Source organism: Lissotriton helveticus, chromosome 1_1, assembly GCF_964261635.1.
Source record: "Lissotriton helveticus chromosome 1_1, aLisHel1.1, whole genome shotgun sequence".
Taxonomy (NCBI): domain Eukaryota; kingdom Metazoa; phylum Chordata; class Amphibia; order Caudata; family Salamandridae; genus Lissotriton; species Lissotriton helveticus.
Genome location: NC_136057.1, coordinates 1,404,242,353 through 1,404,257,650, shown reverse-complemented (window position 1 = coordinate 1,404,257,650; position 15,298 = coordinate 1,404,242,353). Strand labels below are relative to the sequence as shown.

At 45.2% G+C, this 15,298-nt stretch overlaps 1 protein-coding gene across 50 annotated transcripts in view; it reads left to right on the top strand.

Annotated features, from left to right (window-relative positions):
• Nucleotides 1-15,298, top strand: part of NFIX (nuclear factor I X) — a 5,476,577-nt gene that overhangs the window by 2,971,195 nt on the left and 2,490,084 nt on the right. The window contains exon 17 of one of the 50 annotated variants that reach the window (XM_078684390.1): nt 4,018-4,226. The exons of the other annotated variants lie outside the window; for them this stretch is intronic. The gene's annotated coding sequence lies outside the window, so the exon portion shown is untranslated. The remainder of the gene's footprint in view (nt 1-4,017; nt 4,227-15,298) is intronic. 50 annotated transcript variants of the gene reach the window in all.

Sequence of the window (15,298 nt, the reverse complement as noted above, 5' to 3'; positions counted from 1 at the left end):
ATATTTCCGTGACACACAAAATAGTATTTCTGGTGTAACTATTATGCCGGAAACGTGGGTGAAACATTTTACTGACCTTTATGGTAACAGTACCGAATCATCTAGTGGCTTTGACACTGAATATGAGGCATCTCCCCTGAAACCGCCGACCCTAGGCGAGGTAGATAGGGCACTTTGTCAGACTGTAAAGAACAAGTCTCCCGGGCCTGATGGGGTACCTGCGGATTTATTTTTAGCAGATACAACCTTGTGGCTACCAGTGTTAAATATATTAGGCTGCTATGCGGCTTTGGGTCCACCAGATTCCTGGAGATTGGTAATAAAAGTGCCCATATATAAAAAGGGAGACAGATCAGACCCTAAATGCTATCGACCAATCTCCCTAATTGATTGTTCTTGCAAAATAATGGGTCGAATATTATTGGAGAGATTGGAGGTCTGGATGGTAGAAAAAGGGACATTTTCTAATATTCAGTATGGATTTAGAAAGGGTCTGGGCACTGTTGAACAGTGCCTCAATCTGCACATGGTCATCGGCAAATACACCATGGCGAAGCCAGGGACCATTTACCTTGGGTTGATGGACCTGACCTCTGCTTTGACTGGGTGCAGAGAGGGAGACTCTGGCAGAAAATGTTGCTCATGGGCATTGATCCATCCATCGTCCATTACCTAGCAGCAATGCACCACGGAGTCACAGGGAGAGTACGTTATGGAGCAGCTGGTGAGTTGTCGCCTCCAATAAAGATGGATTGTGGGGTCCGCCAGGGATGCGTACTTGCTCTATTTTTATTCTGCTTCAATATAAATGATTTAGAAAGTAAGATTAGAACTGGTAATATAGATGCACCAACAGTAGGCAACAGGTCTTTACCAACCCTATTATACGCAGATGACTGTGTTTTAATGTCGAGGACTGGGGTGGGATTATAAAGGCTTTTAACTGGTTTTAATGATTTTATGAGTGACCTTGGCCTAAAAACCAATGTTGCAAAATCACATGTAGTGGTAATAGGTAAATCCCCAACAATAAAAAACTTTTTATATAAATAATGAAATATTGTTTCGGGCACCAACTTTTTCTTATTTAGGTATACTTTTTAATGAAAAGAATTAATGGACACACCTATTGGATGTAAAGATTGGAAGCTTTAATAAAAACGTAGAGACCATCTTCAGATTTACAAAAAAATTAGACTCCTGTCAAATTAAAGCCATAGAAGACATCTACAAAGCACGGACATGTGCCATCGCTTTGTATGGAGCAGGAGTCTGGGGCTTCAGCAATATCTTGGGGCCTCAGAGAGAGGAAAATATGATGTTAAAACGCACACTGACATTACCTAAAAGCACTCCTGTCACTATGTGCCACAACAAATTAGGTGTAACACCGCTGAATTTTCATACACAACTAGCTCCCCTGAAGCTCTGGCATAACATATGGACCAAGGAGGAACCAATCCTGAATCGTGATATCATTTTAGGTTGCTTGAAATTAGATTTTGTAAAAAAGATCCCCTGTTTATCTTATATTTACGAACAATTAGGGGAGCAGGGTCTGGAGGATTGTTTCAGCCCTCCGGGTGACATTTTTGCAATCCCAAAAAATAATTTGGAAAGGGATTTTCTACTTTATTTGAAGCACGCAAGAGATGGTAAAGAGATGCCAAAGAAAAGGGTTGTAGAGCACTCATTAGTAGTCAGCTCCCCAAAAATTGAACCATACCTCTCTTTCTATTTCAATCAGGCTAAAATCTTTTATTTGATCAGATTCAGGATGGGCATTGCTCATTTACTGGTGTTGTACCCACGTGATGCATACTGCGACACTAACTTAGAAATGTGCCCATGTGATTATTTTTCTGCACAGAGCACTTTACATTTTATGATTTTTTTGTAAATTATATTCTGGCCTGCGAGGTACTTTTTTAAAACAATTACTAAGATTCTTAAATATTAGAAAGTGCCAATCTGCGGTATGTCACTTACTTCTTTTAAACAATTAATTTATTTGCCTAATGATTTGTAGGTATATCTCCTCTGCAGTTTGGCTCCGTAAAATTGTTAAAAAATGATTCCTGTGTTTTTATTTTGTCAAAGATGAATTTTATTGTGTATACTTATGTAATTCGAATGTTTTTATTGCTCTTTTGTGGCTAAATTAGCTGAATATAGATTTTTGACTAACTGACACGTCCATTAATTTCTATGGACCAAACGTGCTTAATCTTTTAAAAGTTATATTTTTACTTGTGTATGTTGGTTTTTTGTCATTCTGGTCTTGTTTTATTCAGATAAACATGGCTATTTAAACTGTTGTGAACTCCTGTTGTGTTTTCACTTGTGTTTGCTTTGTTCGCCCTAAGTTGGCAGGGTATGCCCAGACGTGGTTTCCCATGTTCACTTTGCCACCGGATTCAAGCTAGCCTGGCTGATGAGGGGTGTTACCCCGAAACTGGTCTCAGGATGCTTGCTTCCGGTCCAGGGAAGACCTGATTTGGCAGTTCGGGCTGGACTATTCCCATGAGGAACAGGGTCAAAACTCATTTAAATATGGCTGGGTCTGAACTGGGGTGACAAGGTGAGTTACAGAACGATGATGGATTGAACCCAGATCTAATAGTGACATGGGGTGAGTGTCTGAAAAGTTTCAGCGCTCTGTCCATCATTTCCTTGTGTTTACTTTGTATAAGTACTTTACACATTGCCTCTGAGATAAGCCTGACTGCTTGTGCAAGCTATCAAGGGGGTGAGCCGGTGTTATCTGAGCTGTGTGACTCCCTTACCCTGACTATAGTGAGTTTCCCTACTTGGACAGGGTGCAAACCACTGCTAACTACACACCCCATTTCTAACACTCACTCCCTGTTTTGTACAGTGTGGGAGAGGTGTGATGAATGCTTTAAAGACTGCTGACACGATAATCCTGCCATTTACTCTCTTTTGTTCAGACTATTTTTGGTACGAGTGCATCCATTTTTCAGAAGAGCATATATTTGTCATCCCCGCTCCTTTCACACAGGTGACTATCTCACCTGTTAGAGTTAACCACATTTTGTAGTATTATTTTTTTACTATGAGCCTTATTGTTAGAGAGAGTATTTATGAAAGAAAAGAAAGCAAACTAAAGATGTGTAACAACTGGTTAGTGACTTGCTTTTTAAGAAGAAAGCCTTTCTGCGATCTCTCTAAGGCTTAAGTGGCAACTTCTCTACCCTATCCACTTATTATTAAATATTTTGCCTTGAATATCACACGCCGTCACCTTCACCCACAGGTCATTCGTTGATTATATATTTGGAGGGCCTCCTTGTTTTCATTGGCTGCTGGTACATATCTATCTTCTCTGCACAGTAGGAAAACATGATATATATTATTTGGGCCATCATCAACAAGTGAACTGGCATTTTTCCCTAACTTGAATTTATTGTAGGTCCTTCAAAACTGGGGGGGGGGGGTCTCATAAAGGTGCGTGGCCAATGTAATTAAGGGCGGGACATAAAACACCTAAGCAAAAAATCTGTGCTTAGTATAGTGTGCTACCCGACTTGTATTTTGCTGTTTCTGTCATTGCATCCAGATATATTATACAACAAGTAACATCATACCTATAACAAGTCAGGACTATTGGCTTTGACAGTGGTTGTTATTTGCATAAGATAATAATATTGGAAAAGCTTCCACTTACAGCCCTGATGACACCAGGACAATGTTGCTGCTCCTGAGTTACAAAAAAAGGGAAATCAAGAGAGAAAACGACTCTCTTTAAAGGTTTCCCTTCCTCTACAACGCTCATCTGGCATGACATCATGTTCTAACTTCTCCACTAGTGAAAAGTGAGCAGTGTGAGCACAGGCACACCCATGTGCCTGCTGTCAATGTAGTCCGGAAAAAAACGGACCGCCTCTCCCCCGGCACAAAACAGAGCCCGATAGACATGTTTCGAGACCCGGCCCACTTAAAGCCCTGCGTAGCGCCTATTTCTTTTGTTTAACAGTTTCAATCTATTCTGTACAGGTGCCACGCCAACAGGGGAGTCGGAGACTACACTACAGCCGGAGCCATTGATTGAAACTTGAAGAAGTTGTGGTGGCAACTCACTTTAAGTGAACGATCTGTAAAGAATCTAAGCGGAGTGGTGCTGAAAAGACCAACAGATCAGCTCTAGCGTTCTCAGGATGGGTGTTGACTGTTCCGTCAACACACCGGTTACACCTGGATCGCCCGTAAGCTATTCCAACCTGTGTAATCAATAAACTGGCGACATATGTTATCCACGAAGAATGCAACTGTAATTTATTGTGTTGTTATTATACATTTTCAAGGCTCCTCACACCCTCAAAGGGCTAGGGTTAGCAATGCTATTATTTATGTGTGCGCTATTGCATCACAGATTCATCAAGATCCAGATGTGAGTGCTGCTCTATGGCGGTTTCCCAGTCAAGCGAGAGATTACCAACCTAAGAGTTGGGCCTTACTTGGTTTTGACTATTCATAATGTTTTCAGTGGACTTCGGTACACAATGTAGTGTCTGACTGGGCACATATGTGGTACTTGAGATTATTGCACTCATTTGTGTCCCTGAAGGAATGCATTGCATATTCAATAGTGATGCCTGTCTGTTAAGTTGGGTGTGAATCTGAGCGCGCACACACACACACACACACACACACACACACACAGTATGTACACACTGACGTGAACACTCACACACAAAGCACATGTCTGAAATCAGACTGAGTTGGCCGTTCTTGTCTTGTTCTGGTGTGGATCTGTCTTTTATTGTAGGCTTATTTATGACCTTAAATAACCGAGCCTTTACCAAGAGAATCTAATTAAAGCTGTTGTCGAGCTGGACGCTTCTGGTTTTGATCTCTTGTGGTGAGGCAGGAATCCTGCCTTGCCGCCTCCCTGCAAACCCTGATCCTTTGGATGAACTCACCAGCTCCCTGTGCTGCGAGGGAGCATTGCCTAGACTGGCTAGGCCCGACTGCCTCCATATAGATACCAGATGTAACACCCTTCGTACTCAGCAAAATTTACTTTGCGCATTTTCCACATTTACTTCCACTTCAAACAATGTGTGCTCTGACCCTCCACATTTGAGGGCATGAGGTGCTCTTTTCTGGAGGTCATGTAATGTTGTTCTACATTCAAGGGTTGTATGGTTCTGGTCTGTAAATCGTGTGGATGTCATAATTCAAAAGGTGGGGTTGGTCTTTTCCGTAAGTCATGTGTTCTAGTCCAACATTCAAATGCAGCTTTGGTTCTTTACTATCAGGCATCTTATAGTGGAGGGCCGTCCGGTTCCTTGCCTCAGTCGTGTGATTGCATGCTGTATTTGAGAGCTGGAGTGTTTCTCACCTCTAAATCTTGCCATCCTGTGCTGCGTTCAAGGGCTGCAGGGGTTTTCTTCTGCAAATCGTTGGTTCTTGTCCTACATTTGAGATTAGCAGTACCTGTCATGTGTAGCTTTTGTTTCATGTAAATCATGTGACTGCATCCTGCTGTTGAGGTCATGGTGGTTCTCTTCTCTTTAGCGTGTAATTTTGCCTGGAGTATTTCTCTTTTGTATGTTCTGTAATTTCATCCTACATTGAAGGGCAGCAGTGGTTCTTTTCTGCAAGACCTAGCATTTTGCCTTGCATTGTAAGGTGGCAGGGGTTCTCTTTTATAAGATGTAATATATTGCCCTACAGTCAGAGGTCCTCGTCGTTAAGTCATGTGATCTCATCCTACAATTGAGGGCCACTGCTGAGGGCTATACTTGATGTTAACGGCCCTGATCCCACATTAACTTCAGCCCCTGGGAGGTGTTTTAGCCCACAGCGACCTCACTCAGCTCAAGTTCGTCCCCGGTTGTAATCAGTGCTGCTGCTCTCCCACCATTCTATATCGGAGTTAGACAAACTTCTTAAGGGAATGGTGGAATTGCCTAGGTCCGAAAAGAAGGACTTAGGGATGACAATCATCAGCGTCATGGACAGGTAAGTAGCACATTCACTTTGTAGGTTTCATCATTTTAATCAACACTTAGTCAATTCACCCCACCTATTCAGAACCCTTCAGAAATGGCTAGATGAAAAGTATTATTATTATAAAATGCAGATAAGTATAATAGAGAAAAGACACCCACACATTTGAAGGAAGAGGCCTGAAGATTGATGTCCTTCATTTTGGAAGAAAGCAAACACAAGGAGATGGACGGAGCACTGAACCTTTTCAGACACTTACCCCCAGTCACAGATCTGGGTTGAATCCACCATCATTCTTTAGCTCACTTCACGACCCAAGTTCAGACACAGTTATATGCAAATCAGTCTTGACCCTGTGCCTCATGGGAAAGAGTCCAGCCCAAACTGCCAAGCCATGTCTTCCCTGGACTGGAAACAAGCATCCTGGGACTGGTTTCTGGGTAACGCCCTTCATCAGCCAGGCTAGCTTGAATCCAGTGGCAAAGTGAGGAAGGGGCTGCATGAATGTAGACCAGTGAAAGGGTACACAGCGTCTTCACCTATTGGTAATGGACATCACTGCTTTGAACTGCAAGGCTTACACATGCGGCCATGCTCTACCCACAAGGGATCAGAACTGTAGGTGTTGTGCACTGAGGCGTGCCACATTCACAGGCCTCTCAATGGACTTAGTCACATAGGGTGCAGTCTTATAAAATACCACACATTCCTTCTAGTGCCAGCTTGTAATCATGTGAACTGCTCCAGATCACCCGGTGCTGCCCTCTCACCACTGCACAGAAAGTGCCATCTCTGCTGAGATTACCTCTCAATTGCTTCTGTCTTCCTCAGTTGTAAAATCCTATGTGTGGTAAACCAATGTATACTCTGGAGCAGGGGTTAGAATAAGACATTGTCCACTGGGTCACGATGGCAGTTTTCTCTGTCTTTAGCAGCCATGCGATTGGCATTATGTAAAATATCTACCTATGAGAGCCTGTATTCAGTGGCATGTGCCTAGCGAACGTGGAAATCCTTCTTTGCTCTTGTTTGACCAAAAGTACTTTGGTTGTTGCGGTTCCTAGCACTGTTTCTCCAGTATTGGGTGTCTTTCATAGATTCACATGCTTGAATATTCCCCGTCGTTGGAGTGGGAGTCCCACGGTAAATAAAATAGCAATAACATACTAATACTATGTATATGTAAAACATAACACATGAAATGCACATTAGAAAAACGGCAGTAAATGCCTAGACATAATTCCACATAGGAATACATGAAGAGAGAAAAAAACACTTGTAGTCTATTCCTGTCATTATGTTGGTCCAAACTGTAGTCAATCAGGCGCCAGCAGCCCTCTAGAACCTTCTCCTCAGAGCTCAGTACCTCAGATTTTCTACCGCACGTGGTGTGAAAAGGAGTCTCCCTGAGCTCTGCTCAGTTTTCTCTACTTCTTCAGGTTTTCCCTGTGTTTTCAGCATGTCTTCAAGTAAGAAGTCTCTTTTTAGACCTTGCTCTTCTTGTGGAAAGCTACGCTTTTATTCAGAAGATCCTCACAGTAAGTATATTTACTGTCTTTACCCCAACCATGATGTGGGTAAATGTAAGTTCTGTAGAACTTTTTCTACAAAGACTCTAAAGGACAAGGAAGGCCGTCTCCTACTGTGGCTTCAGAGACTTAAGGACAAGGATAATGTACTTTCTCATGCCGAAAGTCTCATTTCTGGTCGTTCCCAAGCAGCTTCTAAACGTAGTAGTGTGCAGGAGTTGCCCTCTCCATTCCTTAAGAAGAAGACGTCTCTCTCTATGGCCCCTGCGGTGTCTTCACCTCTACCTACTACTTCTACGCCCACGAGACCTGGTTCTCAGGCGTCTGCTGCATCTTTTACTCATGTTTCTGTGAAAAACATGTTTCATCGTCGACGGGAGCGTCGACGGTTGACCCGACGACGAGATCTGCCGTCTCCGGCGACAGTGACAATGACGTCTGCTTCAGGATCGTCGACGACTGTTTCGCCGACGTCATCGTCGTCGACAAAGGTAACCCTTAGTTTCAAGACTGTGCCGTCTGTCATTCCGATTGCTTCGTCGTCGTCGAAGAAAACTCCACCGTCGGCGACCAAATCATCGTCGACGATGAGTGTTAAGAAACCAGCTTCGTCAACGGCCTCGTCGATGAGCACTCCGTCGACGACCGCCCCGTCTACGACCACTCCGTCGACGACCACTCCGTCGACGAAGAAGAAGTCATCTTCGTCGTCGACACGACGGAACCGTCGACGACGGATTCTTCCAGTGTGCTTCCATCAACTCCATCGACGTCGTCAGCTCCATCGACGACTTCTTCCGCGTTTGCTGCCACTGTCGTCCACTGGGTCTGCCACTGTCGACCCACTTCACCTGCGCCGCAAAGTGCCTATTGAGCAGATTTCTATCACCAGTGATCCACAGCCTCCCTCGCCCTTGTTTGCCACGGACTCGGAGCAGGACTCAGCGGAAGATGTACACAAGTCTTTTAGAGCGGCACGTAGTCCATCTGATTTGGTCATCAAGTGCCAGGATTATAGCAATGATGATGAGGACCAATATTTCCAACAGGAGGAAACGCCTGTTCAAGTTCCTACTGGGACTGTGCCTTTGTCGCTCATCTCTAATCTCCAGCATATGTTGGACGACTATAATAGGCGTTTCCCGCCATCTCCACAGGTGCCTGCGGTTCCTTCTGTCCTGAAGCCTGTTGCAGTACATGCTTCGGCTCCTCTGTCGCCTCTGCCAACTTCTGCTCCTCAAATACAAACGTCAGTTCGGATACACTCGACTATGTATGCCGACGACGAAGATGAGATTCCTCCAGACCGCGAAGATGGTGAGGTTCGAGATGATGATGAGGATATGGCGTAGTGGGATGACTATCAAGTTCAGACACCGCCCCCCCTCTCCGGTAACGCCAGGAGATTCTCCTCCTGTGGACATTGCGAGTTTCCATCAGCTGATGGATAGGGCGGCTCAACGCTTTAAGTTACCAAGAGTCCAGAGGGAGGAGGATTGCTTCCTCCATGATTTTAAAAATCAACCATTCTAACAAGTCCATACTGTTCCCATTATTGACTTTATCTGGACTGAAGGGGTGAAGTTGATGCAGACCCCAAATTCACTACCGGCACAGATGCCCCGATTGGAAAAGAAATATAAGGCGCCTGTTGGCACTCCAGCGTGCCTCATTGGACAGCTGAAACCGGATTCGGTGGTTACGCAGGCAGCTAAGCGCCGTTCTCGGAACCCTGCGTCTGCTGTTACTGCCCCATCAGACCGCGAAGGTCGTCGCCTGGATGCTATAGGCCACAAGTTTTCCACAATGGCCTCCACCACAGTGAGAGCGGCCAATGCTTTGGCTATTTTGGAGCGATACGACCGCCAGATGTGGGCAGACATGTCTGCTTTTGTGGCTTTGGTTCCAGACGCTTCAAAGGCGGAAGCCTTGCAACTTCTCCAAGAAGGAGAGAGAACATCGGAGGAGATTATTGACTGATCCGTTGATATTGCCTGTACTGGTTACCGGCAGCTCGCTGGAGCGGCTGTTCTACGCAGGCAAGGTTGGTTGCGCTGCACATCCTTTCGCCAAGAGGTGCATGGGAAGATCCTGGATATGCCATATGACGGCGAGTCACTTTTTGGAGCACATGTTGATGAGACATCACAATCCATCAAAAAAGACACTGACACTGCTCGCTCTTTAGGAAACTTACAATTTCGGAAACAGCCCTTTCGGGGTGCACGCGGACGCGGTACCTCTTCTACTTTTTGAGGAGGAAGCAATCAATATCGCTCCTACAACCAGTGCAACCAACGCTACTCCAATAACCAGCAACAGTCTTCCCGTCAGCAGTCTTCTAAGACCTATAGGGGGAAATCTTCTTACAGAGGATCTGCTCCCAAGATACAAGTGACTTGGCTTTACCCTAAAGAGTTGGAGGTCGAATCTCCCTGTTCTGTTCTCAATGGTCCTCCATCACTTTGGACCGTTGGGTTCTGGACATTGTAGAGAAGGGCCATGCTTTAGAGTTCATCAAACTTCCTCCTCCCACTCCACCTTTCGGCCCACCACCAGCCCACATCAAGGAACTCTTCCATCAAGTTCGACTTATGATACAGAAGGGTGCCGTCGAAGTGGTGCCCAAGTCTCAAAGGGGGTAGGGATGTTATTCCCGTTTTTTCCTCATCATCAAGAAGACAGGGGATTGGCGGCCGATATTGGACTTGCGAGCACTTAACAAGTATCTCAAGTGCCAATCCTTCCGCATGCTAACGCTGGTGGAGATCTTACGCTTACTCTCAATGGGAGATTTCATGGCAACCATAGACCTCCAGGACGCTTACTTCCATGTCCCTATTCTTCCGCGACATCGGAAGTACTTGCGTTTCCGCGTGGGATGGAGGGACTTCCAGTTCAGAGTACTACCTTTCGGCCTACGCTCAGCCCCTCGCGTCTTTACGAAGGTGTTAGCTCCTGTGGTAGCTTATCTGCGTCTTCAGGGTGTCCAAATGTTTCCATACCTGGACGACTGTCTCCTAAAATCACAGTCTCGCACGCAGCTGCTTCAGGAAACACGCCTTTGTCAGGAGGTATTTCACTCCCTCGGACTTTCCATCAACACCGCAAAGTCCCAATTACATCCAGCTCTCTGCAAGAATTTTCTAGGGGCCACGTTGGATACAACGCTTGCAGAAGCATTTGTGTCTGAGGAGCGTCAACAAAAGATTCTTCAATTAGTGTCTCTTCTACGGACAAAACAGTCCGTTTCAGTCCTACCCTTAAAGTCATTTCTAGGGATGGCGTCATCGTGCATTGCACTGATCCCAAATTGCAGACTACGGACACGCCCCATTCAAGAAGAATTGGATGGACAGTGGCGTCAGGTTACCCGTTCCTTCAACAACATAGTCTGTGTCACCGCTCGCATGAGAGCGGCTCTCAAATGAGGGGCGCGGCCATCCAATCTTTCGGCAAGGTTTTCATTCCTTTCCATCACTCCGGAACGTACTCTAACGATGGACGCCTTGTTGGAAGGATGGGGTGCACACCTTCAAGGCCTGTGCATAAAGGGCAAGTGGACTCTGCCTCAGAGAGCCTGGCAAATCACAGGCTGGAGTTGATGGCCATTTTTCTAGCGCTCAAGTCATTCCATCTATTGATCCAAGGGGAGTCAGTCCTTATTCAGACGGACAACACAACCAGCATGCACTATATAAACAAGAAGGGTGGAACCAAATCTCCAATCTTGTCTCAACTGGCGCAATTGATCTGGGACTGGGCTTTAAGTCACCACGTCACTCTCACTGCAGTTCATCTTCCAGGTGTCTCCAACATCCTAGGGGATTCCCTCAGCAGGTCCACCTCATCGACCCACGAGTGGGAGTTACATCAACCAACACTCGAGTTGATTTTTCGGCGATGGGGTCATCCGTCGCTGGATCTCTTTGCCACACCAGAGAACCAGAAATGCCCATCTTACGCAAGCTGGCATCCCCACCGAGGGTCACAGGGCAATGCCCTTTTGATGAATTGGTGCAATCTGTTTGCTTACGCTTTTCCTCCAATCCCTCTGGTGCCTCAAGTATTGTGGAAGATGCAGAGGCAGCCTTGCCACATTCTTCTTATCGCTCCCAGATGGCCTCGTCAGGCATGGTTCTCGGAGCTGCTTCTTCTATCCCAGTGCGAGCCCATCCTTCTTCATCCTCGGGTGGACCTCCTCACGATGGACAGACCCCTCCTCTCTGAAATTGTCAGCCTGGAACCTGAGCACCTTGAATTTGCCCATCTAGCCATCCCGTCAGACTGTAGAGACATTCTAGCTCAGGCCAGAGCTCCGTCAACTGTGAAAACCTAAAAGCCTAAATGGAAGAGATTCTGCCATTGGTGCGCAGCTGCTGGTGTCCATCCCATTTGTTCCACGCCTGCGCAGCTCCTCCCGTTCTTTTTGCAACTGGCTCAGTCCGGACTTTCACATTCAACTTTGAAAGTTTTTCTGGTGGCAATTTCCCGCTTCCGCCAGGATGGCTCCACCTCACTCTGTTTTTCCAGGATAATATGTCAATTCTTCAAAGGATTGTTCCGCAAATTCCCACCGGTTCGGCGCCCTCCTCCTACTTGGCGCCTTAACATCGTGTTAGCACAACTAATGAAGGCACCATTCGAACCTATACACAAGGCAGACTTGAAGTTTCTCACTTGGAAGGTTGCTCTTCTCCTTGCGCTGACATCATCATGTCGCGTAAGTGATATTCATGCCTTCACTATAAAACCTCCTTTTCTTCAATTTCAGCCGGACTGTGTAGTGCTTCGCACTAATCCCACCTTCTTGCCTAAGGTGCCTTCGGATTTCCACATCAACTAACCTATTTTCTTAAAGACTTTCTTTGCTAACCCACAGTCCCCAGTGGAGCAGCGATTACACTCCTTGGACATTAAAAGGTGTATAAAGTTCTACTTCAGCAGAACGGCCCCTGTTCGCAAATCTGATCAACTGTTCATAGCTTATGGACGCTTCCACAAAGGGCGTCCAGTTACCAAACCAACTATTGCTCGTTGGGTTTCCTCGGCCATTGCTTTCTGCCATCAGAAGGCAGGCAAGCCTCTACAGTCTTCAGTGAGGGCCCATTCCACCAGGGCGATGTCGTCTTCAACTGCCCTGTTCGCTGGTGTGCCGCTGCATCAGATCTGCAGAGCAGCCACGTTGTCCAGCAGGCACACGTTTACGAAACACTACTGCCTGGGTGCCATCAACGAAGCAGATACTGCAGTGGGACAGGCTGTGCTTCGCAACCTTTTTCAATAAGGTGAGCCTCTGTTTTCCCTCCTCCATTATGGTTTACCATTTTACTGTTATGACTTGCATGACTATATAAATTTTGGTCTTACAAGTCTGTTCATGTGTATCATGATTATGGAAGCCTTTTTAGGCTATTACTGCTTTCTATTCTATATTCAAGCATGTGAATCTTGAAAGACACCCTAATACTGGAGAAGAACAATTGTTACTTACCTGTAAACAGGTGGTTCTCCAGTATTGGTGTCTTTCATAGATTCACATGCTACCCGCCCACCTCCCCTCAGAGTCTCTCTTTTCCTCATAGACTATATGGTCACTCTTGTGCTATGAAAATCTGAGGTACTGAGCTCTGAGGAGAAGGTTCTAGAGGGCTGCTGGCGCCTGATTGGCTACAGTTTGGACCAACATAATGACAGGAATAGACTACAAGTGTTTTTTCTCTCTTCATGTATTCCTATGTGGAATTATGTATAGGCATTTACTGCCTTTTTTCTAATGTGTATTTCATGTGTTATGTTTTACATATACATAATATTAGTATGTTATTGCTATTTTATTTACCGTGGGACTCCCACTCCGATGACGGGGAATATTCAAGCATTTGAATCTATGAAAGACACCAACACTGGAGAACCACCTGTTTACAGGTAAGTAACAATTGTTCTTATTTGGTGTTATAGAGATTCCACTGCTTTAGAGCTACATTTTGGACATTGCCTGCGGATGTCTGAAAATGAAGGACTTTAAACTTCATCCGTTTGAGGCAGAGGTCAGTGTTCTGTGTCAAATGAATCACCTCATATCTGTCCTGGTAGGTATCCGTCTCGAACCTGTGATATGGTCTGATGAGCCTTTGCTTATCACCAAACCGGTCTTGTACCCAGTGTTCGTGCTCACAACCAGCTCTGGTTTATATTTCCTTCTATCTCACGGACACTGACAGTCCCAGAAGCCTAGCAGTGATATTGGCTGAAGAGCCCTTGTTTATCACCAAATCTGTCTTGTTTCTGCTGTCGATGCTCCGAACCAGCTCTGGCTATCAGGCCTCGTACCCCGTGACAGTACCTGGAGCCTGGCTGTTATAGTGTCTGAAGAGCTCTCGTTTGAGGTCTCGTACTCACCTGCATGATCCCTTAAAAACTTTGGCGAGGGTGGCATTCTCCAATCTCACACTGACTCCAGACTGGACCAGAAACAGCAAATCTGCTTCTGTTTGCCATTTGTCTCTTCGATATTCATCCGGTGCAGCTATACAAAAAAGCATTTGCAATCGAGTTGTTGTTTACTTCCTTTGGCAAAATCATGTTTATTCAACCTTTCTATCTAGAAAGATCTTTTTTGTAATCCAACTCATTGCTAATTAGTTGTTCCATTTGATGAATACAATGCTCCTCCTTTGAACATGGAAACCTTGAGAGCTCTAATGAATCGGCAGCGGGCTTGGAACACTGGTATTGGCCCAGTCCTGTCACGCTTGCAATCCTCGCAGTTACTGCGAGTCACACTCTCCGCTGCCTCTTGCAGACATGTGCAAGTGAGGGCAGAAGATATGGCAGCACATCTGATGTTTGTGCTTTTGAGGCCACACAAGCATATCTTTTGGAGTCGGTGGGTGTCTCCTCAGCTCAAGAGATATGCCCACAGTGCACCCTCACAAATCAAACCTGGTCCTCTAAAAAAAAAAAAAAATGCCCTTTTGTAAAAATTGCGGCATTTTTACATAAGTGCCGATTTCGCTGCAAATCGCAAAATCCTGGAGGGTCTGATTAAAGGCAGTGAGGGCATATACAGAGGGTTATGGCTTTTAATAACCACTATAAACCAAAGTATGAGGGCTATAATGCTATTAGAACATTTCACCCTCTGTGTTTAACTTTCTAAATTGAAATGGAAGAAAAAGAAAGACAATCATTGGAATGTTGGACCAGAAGGTCCATACCTGTCTACACTGGACCTAAGCTCTCAATTTTCTTCAATGGGGTCTCAACATATTAATGTTCTGAATTAAGGAGTACCAGATTCCGAGGTCATTCACATATTACTAATTCATTGAAATACCAATGACAGGCCAAGCTGCCCTTCAATGCCACCACTGGTATATTAAGCCATGCTATACAATACTACAAGATCAAGAATGCCACTTTAAGTTTTCTGCGGCATCATTGATTTGTAGTCATTCAACTGGGTAATTATTCGTGTTCTTCAGTTTATGTCTTCATTAAAGCCATGGCCTCTTTAAGACACAGCATACCAGGGGGTAGTTTTGTTGGAGGCATTCAAGTAAAGGAGATTCCACCCCAAAGGGGAAAAAATTACAATATAAATTCACTAAAATAATTAATTAAATTCAGTGTAGATTCGATCAACGTTCAATCAGTGGGGGCTCCTCTGCTGTGGTGGAGGAGCGTCGCACCACTGCTTTTAAGGAGTGGCAATTAGAACCGTGAATTGCTAATAACTTAGAGTTATTATCATTTTATACTGCTTTGCGGGCAGGTGGTCGGGCTGCTCA